The sequence below is a fragment of the Salvelinus alpinus genome, chromosome 17 (assembly GCF_045679555.1).
Source record: "Salvelinus alpinus chromosome 17, SLU_Salpinus.1, whole genome shotgun sequence".
Lineage (NCBI taxonomy): Eukaryota > Metazoa > Chordata > Actinopteri > Salmoniformes > Salmonidae > Salvelinus > Salvelinus alpinus.
The window spans coordinates 43,238,789-43,247,087 of NC_092102.1; the positions used below are offsets into that span (position 1 = coordinate 43,238,789).

At 40.9% G+C, this 8,299-nt stretch overlaps 1 long non-coding RNA gene across 1 annotated transcript; it reads right to left on the minus strand.

Annotated features, from left to right (window-relative positions):
* Positions 1 to 620: 620 nt before the first annotated feature.
* Positions 621 to 7,878, minus strand: LOC139542972 (uncharacterized). The gene is made up of 3 exons (XR_011668578.1): positions 6,809 to 7,878; positions 964 to 1,098; positions 621 to 847 (listed from the first exon to the last, which is right to left on the minus strand). It is a non-coding gene; the product is annotated as an uncharacterized lncRNA (long non-coding RNA).
* Positions 7,879 to 8,299: the final 421 nt, after the last annotated feature.

The following is an 8,299-nucleotide window of genomic DNA, read 5'->3' on the forward strand; positions in this document are numbered from 1 at the left end:
ATAACAGTACTAATAACAGTACTACAAGACAAAATGAACAGAATATACAGTAGTACTACAAGAACCAGAGCCCCCCCCCCCTAACCTGAGTACAGGGGGTCCCGAATGTAAACTGGATCTCTTTCCTCAATTGGAAAAGCCTATAAGACTGTCCCACTTTAGTTACTTCAAGTTGTCCTACTTGTCCCACTCTTTCCGAATTCACCCTATGACTATGGTCAGTGACGGTGTCTTGTGAAAGATTCCTGTATGACCTTGTGCCAATTGAGAAAGGTTGGCTAAATCAGCCAGTGGTTGTCACTTCTCTCCTCGGGGACCCCCAGCTGTTCCAGAGGTATCTCTCTTGATTCAACTTGTCAATTAACACAATAATAACACCTATGGAATTTTCACTATATAATATGGCTGACCAGAATACAAATCCCTGTACACTATAAAAAGAAAAGGTTCCTGGAGTATCCTTTAGGGGTTCTTCACATTAAACCTGTCGGGGAACACCTTTTAATTTATCCCCGAATAACCTTTTGAAGAACCTTTTGGGGTAAATGTTTTAACTACCCCCCTCCCCTATTATTATTAATAATAATATGCATAACAATAACAACAATAACACAACATTTTAGTTCTCAGTGTTTATTACGATTTTAGGCAATTTTAGGCAAAGCAGAATAAAAAAATCCCAATATGAGGTAAACTCCCAGCAGAGCCCCAAGTCCAATGGACATATCCTCTGGTGTGTTGATGTTAATGTGTTGATATCCTTCATATCCACAGCCAGAATGATTTTACAGTGCATGGTGATCGAACAGGTTTCCTGTTATATTCAGAGGTGTAGGGAGGGTGATGTCTGTGAATCCAAAAATGTTTAATTATACAGATGATCAACAAAACATGCACTCAACAATATTCATACCTTGGTTTTTGTGGTAAATAAGAATGAAAAAAACGGTATTATGGACATACCTTGTGGACATACCTTGTCCATAACGTAGAGGCCTGTGGGATTTTCATTGAAGAGTTAAGGGAGGAGGATGGTTCATGTGATCTGCATAACATACCAATACCTACTGACATACCTTTTTATGCCTCCTCATATACCTACAAACACAAAAGTGTGCAGTTCAGTCATCCCAATACAGCTAGCCTTTAACATATTTTTATAGCCTACAGTACATAGTCTTACCTCTTTGTTGAATGGTATCCATTGAATTGTGTCCATTTGCAAAAATATGAATAGATAAATAGTGTCATCAGAAAACAATATCAATTTAGATTTACATTTACATTTAAGTTAGTCCCGTGTGGCTCAGTTGGTAGAGCATGGCGCTTGCAACGCCAGGGTTGTGGGTTCATTCCCCACGGGGGGACCAGGATGATTATGTATGAACTTTCCAATTTGTAAGTCGCTCTGGATAAGAGCGTCTGCTAAATGACTTAAATGTAATTTAGATCGTACAAGGGACAAATCTTAAATAGAGGAGATCTTTACATTTTTCAGTTAAGTTCCTGCACCTGCTGTTCTTTCAAATCCAAATGTTTCAGTTGGGCAGTTAGGTTCCTGCAAGAACCCCCCCAACTAAGGAGGTTCCTCGATGAACCCCACCTCCTATGGGGTTCTTGGAAGAACCTTTTGGGGGCAATTTTCATCGTCAAGAACCCCAAGGTTCTTCAAAGAACTTTGAGGATCTTAGAAGAACCCTTGTTGAACACCTAATTTTTAGTGTACGGTTCTTCAAAATGACCTACAAAGAACCTTTTAGATTGAAAAATATTATTTATGGAAACATTCTCCATAAATGTTCTATAAAGAACCATACAAAAGGGTTCTATATAGCCCCCAAAAGGGTACTAACCATAACGGAACCCTTTCTTGGTGCTATATAAAACATTTTTAAATCGTTTTTTTGTCTTAGATGAGTTGGTTATTTGAATCAGCTGTATAGTGCCAGGGCAAATACCAAAACGTGCACCCGGTGGGGTGGGGGGGGGGGGTAAAAGGAGGATAAAAGGTAAAGACTGAGTCCCTAAATGTGTCCTCTGACTTGAGGATAAAAGGTAAAGACTGAGTCCCTAAATGTGTCCTCTGACTTGAGGATTAAAGGTATAGACTGGATCCCTAAATGTGTCCTCTGACTTGAGGATAAAAGGTAAAGACTGAGTCCCTAAATGTGTCCTCTGACGTGAGGATAAAAGGTATAGACTGAGTCCCTAAATGTGTCCTCTGACGTGAGGATAAAAGGTAAAGACTGAGTCCCTAAATGTGTCCTCTGACGTGAGGATAAAAGGTAAAGACTGAGTCCCTAAATGTGTCCTCTGACTTGAGGATTAAAGGTATAGACTGGGTCCCTAAATGTGTCCTCTGACTTGAGGATAAAAGGTAAAGACTGAGTCCCTAAATGTGTCCTCTGACGTGAGGATAAAAGGTATAGACTGAGTCCCTAAATGTGTCCTCTGACGTGAGGATAAAAGGTAAAGACTGAGTCCCTAAATGTGTCCTCTGACGTGAGGATAAAAGGTAAAGACTGAGTCCCTAAATGTGTCCTCTGACTTGAGGATTAAAGGTATAGACTGGGTCCCTAAATGTGTCCTCTGACTTGAGGATAAAAGGTAAAGACTGAGTCCCTAAATGTGTCCTCTGACGTGAGGATAAAAGGTAAAGACTGATACCCTAAATGTGTCCTCTGACGTGAGGATAAAAGGTATAGACTGAGTCCCTAAATGTGTCCTCTGACGTGATGGTTTAAAGGTAAAGACTGAGTCCCTAAATGTGTCCTCTGACTCGAGGATTAAAGGTATAGACTGAGTCCCTAAATGTGTCCTCTGACTCGAGGATTAAAGGTAAAGACTGAGTCCCTAAATGTGTCCTCTGACTTGAGGATAAAAGGTAAAGACTGAAGCTCTGTGTTTCCCACCTTACTGTCAGACCTCCCTGACAAAGACAGTCATTCAGTTTGTTGACACATGGACTGTGAAGTGACAGCTTTATGGGAGGCTCAGATCTGGCCAATGTCCCCTCACCACACTCATTTCTTATAGTGGACCTGTACTGAAATTCCTTTTGTGTGTGTGTGTGTGTGTGTGTGTGTGTGTGTGTGTGTGTGTGTGTGTGTGTGTGTGTGTGTGTGTGTGTGTGTGTGTGTGTGTGTGTGTGTGTGTGTGTGTGTGTGTGTGTGTGTGTGTGTGTGTGTGTGTGTGTGTGTGTGTGTGTGTGTGTTAGTGTGTGTGTGTGTGTGTTAGTGTGTGTTAGTGTGTGTGTGTGTTAGTGTGTGTTAGTGTGTGTGTGTGTGTGTTAGTGTGAGTGTGTGTTCTTTTATTTATTTTTATTTAACCTTTATTTAACCAGGAAGGGCTCATTGAGATTTAAAATCTCTTTTTCAAGAGCGTCCTGGCCAAGATAAGCAGCACCAAGTCATTACAAAGATTACAGACAGACAACATGAAAAACTACAAGTAATCTAGTAAAAACCATTGAATTCACAAGAGTATAACAAAATCAAAAACAGCAAATTAAAAACATTGACAGGTCAGGGAATCAGCCTCAAAATCCTTCATCAGTGATTTAAAAACACCAATCGGAACAAGTTCTTCCAGTTTAAAAGTATTTTGTAAGGTGTTCCAAGACGATGGCGCAGAGTACATAAAAGACCTTTTCCCAAATTCAGTTCGGACATTTGGAACAGTTAGCAGGATAAAGTCTAGCGAACGAAGAGAGTACCCACCACATTTCTGAACAATAAAAATGCCCAAATAAAATGGTAGTAAACCCAAAATGGCTTTGTAAATAAAAGTATACCAGTGACTGAGCCTACGAGTGACTAGAGAAGGCCAGCCAACCCTGGTATACAAAGTGCAGTGGTGCGTAAGGGTTTTGCAGTTTAAAATAAATCTCAAAGTGCCATGGTAAAGAGTGTCAATTGATCTCAAACACTGAGCAGAAGCATTCATATATAAAATATCCCCATAGTCTAATAAAGGCATAAATGTAGCTGATACTAGCCTCCTTCTGGCTTCAAAAGAAAAACAGGCCTTATTCCTAAAATAAAAACCCAATTTCAGCTTCCATTTTTTTGTAAGTTGTTGAATATGCGATTTAAAAGAGTTAGTGTGAGTGTGTGTTAGTGTGAGTGTGTGTTAGTGTTAGTGTGAGTGTGTGTGTGTTAGTGTGTGTGTGTGTGTGTTAGTGTGAGTGTGTGTTAGTGTGTGCATTTTGGTGTGAAACATTGAAAAAACAGGAAGAGAGATGCTCATTTGAAAGTGAAATATGAGGGGTTGTCTTAACAAGAAAGAGGAAGTCCTGGAGCCAGTTACTGGAAAGGGTCCGCCTGTTTCCCCATAGTCTCTTTCGTTGTGTGGCTATTTTGTTATTCATAGTGCATTCATCAAACCAAAGACCAGCATACATTTCACTATTATTTCCTCTGTCAAACATTTGCGAGAACAAGAAAAAAAAGTAGTTGCATAAATGGTTTGTGAAAGTGTGGGGTTCTGTGTAATGTATAATGTAGCCAGTAGGGGGAACTAGCAGATCATCCAACAACAAGAGACACCAGAACCAGAGCCTGTAGTCAGGTCTAATTTGTCGCCACCCCTTTACAAAATTCAACCCATTACCGTAACATAATTGTCCTAATTTGAATCAAAACCATTTTAATAGCAGACTTATTGAGGATATGATATGATTCGATCCAGTCTTTCTTTGTCTTGGTGTGGAGAAGGGAAACACCAGGGGCCTTACGAAACGCTTCTTATCACTCGTTCAGTGGCTACAGCAGTGACTGTTGTTTTAAAGGTCAGCAATGTGCTTCCTATCTAGCAATAGAACAGATCACATTCCTTTCTAGGAACTCATGCTGACTATACATTTTGCCATGGGGCTTAATTGAACTACGACCTATAACGTTTGTAAACTCAGTATCTTTAACACTGATAATGGAAGGGGGTACCTAGTCAGTTGTAGAACTGAATCCGTTCAACTGAAATGTGTCTCTGCATTCAACCCAACCCCTCTGAATCAGAGAGGTGCAGGGGGGCTGCCTTAATCGACATCCACAGCTCCTGGGGAATTGTTGTTGTGGGTTAACTGCCTTGCTGAAGGGCAGAACAGCAGATTTTTCCACCTTGCTGGCACAGGGATTCAAACCAGCAACCTTTCAGTTACTGGCCCAACACTCTTAACTGCTCTTAACCACTAGGCTACCATCTTGTTCTGCACTGAGAACTGGGGTATTTTGGTGGAGACAGAAGTTCCTGCTCTGCTATAAAATACAATGTTATAACTGTGGTCTTCTCCAAGTCAGTGGTCTCTTTAGATAGAAGTCTGTTCCACCATGCAATACTCTGAACTGGCAATTCATGTCTAATGTACCCCCATGGGCTTAATGACTCAAATGTAATGATAAAATAACAAATTCCATTTTAGGTACAAGGCGTTAGGGGGGTGGAAAATGATTGAAAAAGAAGGAAATTATCAAAGAATTGGTTTGTTGAATTGATCCACTACAATTAAATAATGCAATATATTTTGAGTTGTAAGCAAACCAGAGCAGTACTAGTAGGATTGGCTGTGTAGTAGCGTGCTTGAAAAGGCAGAGTTTTCTGTGACGTGTTTTAGAGAGCCAGACTCAGTCACAAGGGCGAGGCCAAAAATGCTTAAATTAGGTTGCTCCCCTCTGATGCCAGGCTGCAGCACGTTTCCAAGGTAACAGAGGAGTTTGGGCTTGAAGCCAGACCCTGCAGTGCAGAGTGCCACTGCATAGGAACCATCCTAAATATATCCACACACACTCTCTACTTCAACGTAATACATATACATATACACACACGCACACACACACACACACACACACACACACACATACACACACACACACACACACACACACACACACACACACACACACACACACACACACACACACACACACACACACACACACACACACACGCACATACACACACATTACGTTGAGCATTCTACTCATCTTGTGTGCCCCAGACATTAGACATTATATAATGATATAAAATAATGTAGTGGACACACAGTGATAGTGGTGAAGTCTCTGGTCTGTATAGTAAGTCATCATAATACATGTGACAATGAAGGTCTGGGGTTGGGTGGGAGTGCGTGCTTGCTTGCTGATGTCAGAGCTGGAGTCAGCATGCCATGGGGTAGTGTGGGTTCGTGTGTCTGACGTCAGACTAGCATCATTCATTCCATCTGGAATATGAACAGCCCAAACGTGTTTTTAAAATGTAGCCTACAGTACTGGGTTAACCTGGTGCAACGTAGAATAATTACACAATCAAAAATGTTAAGAATGTATCTTCTCTTCATTGTGAATGTTTAGTTAATTGAACACCCTTGTGCATTTCTGTTATGGGTTCTGTATGTACTCCTATATGGATAGATTATATATATATATACAAAATAATTGCCTTTATTTAACTAGGCAAGTCAGTTAAGAACAAATTCTTATTTACATGAAATAGTGCAGGGTTTTGACTATAAACATCAATTAGGAGGTGTAAATTAAGGCATCGAGGGCCATGAATGTATATCAACTTCAGATTGTGTCATATTCAGATTCACAAAACTTTTTTCACCTTGTGAGTGAAGACCATAGCAGGGAAAGTCCACTGAGGATTAATAGTCCACACACTGTAGTTTCTGGGACTGTCTCCGGGTTAGTCAGTACACAGCTTATCACAAGACACCCTTCTACAAATCTATTATGATTATACAAACAACAATCCTAAAAATGTGTAATGTTAAGGATGATTTTCTATTCTGTTTGAATGTAAAAATTACCCTTTTGTGAGGCCTGTCTTTTCTGGAGAGGTTGTCTTTGTCCCTGAGCTTCTGGAAGTCTCCTCATGTCTGCAGCCATGCTCTGTAGAGGGGAGGAGCCACATGGTCGCCCCACGTGCAGGAGCCCCCTCCCCCCAGCCCAACATGTTTCTCCTCTGCTTGCTCCACTGAGGGTTTAAAAAAATAACAGCTTTCAGATTCGGATGTCATTTGTATTTTAGGACACCGACTGAACTTAATCGAACTGTAAGTCGCTCTGAATAAGAGCGTCAGCTAAATGAAAAAAAATGTAAATGTAAAAAAAAAAGCTTCATGAAAGCTATGTACAAGAGCCTTTTTTCTAAAAGCTCCTTTTCAAAAAGCTTCTTCCCAAACTTAATGTTGTCAAGCGGATTAGTATGCTACAGTGCAAGGTTTTGTTTGATTCAAAGTGCCATTCCAATAGACAGACGGACAAAGGTCTCCAGTAGTCCTGTGCACTACAAGATACTCCATAACCTCATAGCCTTCACCACGTGCTTCTAAATTCACTGTGACCCCAATTTCATCCTCTAGTCTACTTTTATGGGAACCCCACATCACCAGTAATGGGTAGTGACCGTATTCTCCCCAATGCGTGTGCATGTGGGGCCTGGTGTGGTCCCGTGTCCAGAGAGACCATGGGAAGATGTATGTAACCCAGCCCAGAAGCAACTCCCCCTCCACCTTTCATCTCTCAGAGCTGCCTGCCTGCCTGCCTGCCTGCCTGTCTGCCGGAATCCCAACCATGGAATGCTGCCGGCAGCATAGTTCCGCCCACCCATCAGGCATTCCAACAAGGCATTGTGGGTGGGATTCAACAGGGTCACAGCCAAGGAAGTGAACTGGGAAGTTTTCACAAGAAGCTTCTATTTACGACCTCTTTAAACCACTCAAAGTGGCCCTCGTCTGCAACTGTGCATTCATTTCGGCAAACAAAGTCTGTGACAGTCATTTGAAAGCTCATTAACAGAAGATACACAGGGCCATTGTATGTTTGTTATGTTTGAATATTGGATCTACAGCTATACTACCGCCAAAGAATTCACTCTTCTACAAATCCAAATTATTATTGCTATCATGAGAATGAAATGTTGATACAATAAAAAATTAAAATATATATATTTTATATATATATATAATATTTACACAGAGCTTATGTAAGTAACAATAAACAGTACTTTAATAACAAAAAACGATATATATTTATATATATAAATCTGGATATTTATTGCTGGAGTGTAGAACAGGCTAGGTTAAAGAGGAAGGCTTGCTGAGAGTGAAGATTGGTGGTTCTAACTCTCTGAAAGGAGTGGTGTGTGGCAGCAGTGGCTGCAGAAGATATCTGGGACCATTCTTCTCAGCAGGCTTTGTATTAGATCCAAGGCCAGCAAGTTCACAGAGACACAAAGACCCTGGAAAAAGGGAGGGAAAACTGGGCTGGACAGGGTTTTTTTCAAAGGCAATTCCAGC